Raw genomic sequence first — 825 nt, forward strand, 5'->3', positions numbered from 1 at the left:
TTTCTCGAAAACGAGGCAAAACACGTTCTTGAATTTTTTTTCTAAGATGTAGGAAAACTGAAAGTATATAAAAAATATTTTTTCAGATTTTTCGACTCTCTCCCCGATTGTTAAAAAAATTGTTGAAAAGTTTATTGTTAAATAAACAATGGAAAACAAAACATTTTTGGAATCTTCATTTTTTTCTCGTAAACTAGAACATTTTTCGCGTATTTTGAAAAAAAAAGCAGTTAGCTAGCATTATTAGTAACAGAGCTATGAATTTTTGAAAAATAAAGTAGTCTAATTTTTAATTGTTTATATCTCGATTAATTTTGCAATAAGAAAAAAATCCTTTGGCACAAAATTCTATCTCCCAAAGTACTACCTTTGTGCAAAATTTAAAAAATTTCTGAGAGATGACTGATCCGCTTCACGTGGAATAGCCCATAATAAAACATTTATTTACGTATAATATTTTATTTATAGATTGCGACTAGACTAAAAATAAAATATGATCGGAATAGCCGAATAACGTATAAAAGGTTGTGGGACGAGAACGTCCGCAATTTTAGACATAAAGTAATTAAATTATTAAATGAAAAAAAAAGGAAATAATGGGTCTCAAGAAGTTTCAAGAGTTAATGAGTCTGAAGAATTAATTTGCCGTAAGTAAAATATTTTTTATTTATATTTTAAACACTTGACACCAAGCCACTACCGTGTCTCCTGATATTATATAATTATATCACGGAAAAAATTGCTGTGGATGTTACAACAATATTCTCTATGTTTTGGAAAAGAAATGCATGTGAATTTAAGTTATATTGATGTTACATGGCATTC

The 825-nt window shown here is 27.8% G+C and overlaps 1 pseudogene; it reads right to left on the reverse strand.

The window, feature by feature from the left end:
- The window catches only part of LOC105456461, a 12,109-nt pseudogene that overhangs the window by 4,589 nt on the left and 6,695 nt on the right, over nt 1–825 (reverse strand).

The sequence above is a fragment of the Wasmannia auropunctata genome, unplaced genomic scaffold, assembly GCF_000956235.1.
Source record: "Wasmannia auropunctata unplaced genomic scaffold, wasmannia.A_1.0 LD336106.1, whole genome shotgun sequence".
NCBI lineage: Eukaryota > Metazoa > Arthropoda > Insecta > Hymenoptera > Formicidae > Wasmannia > Wasmannia auropunctata.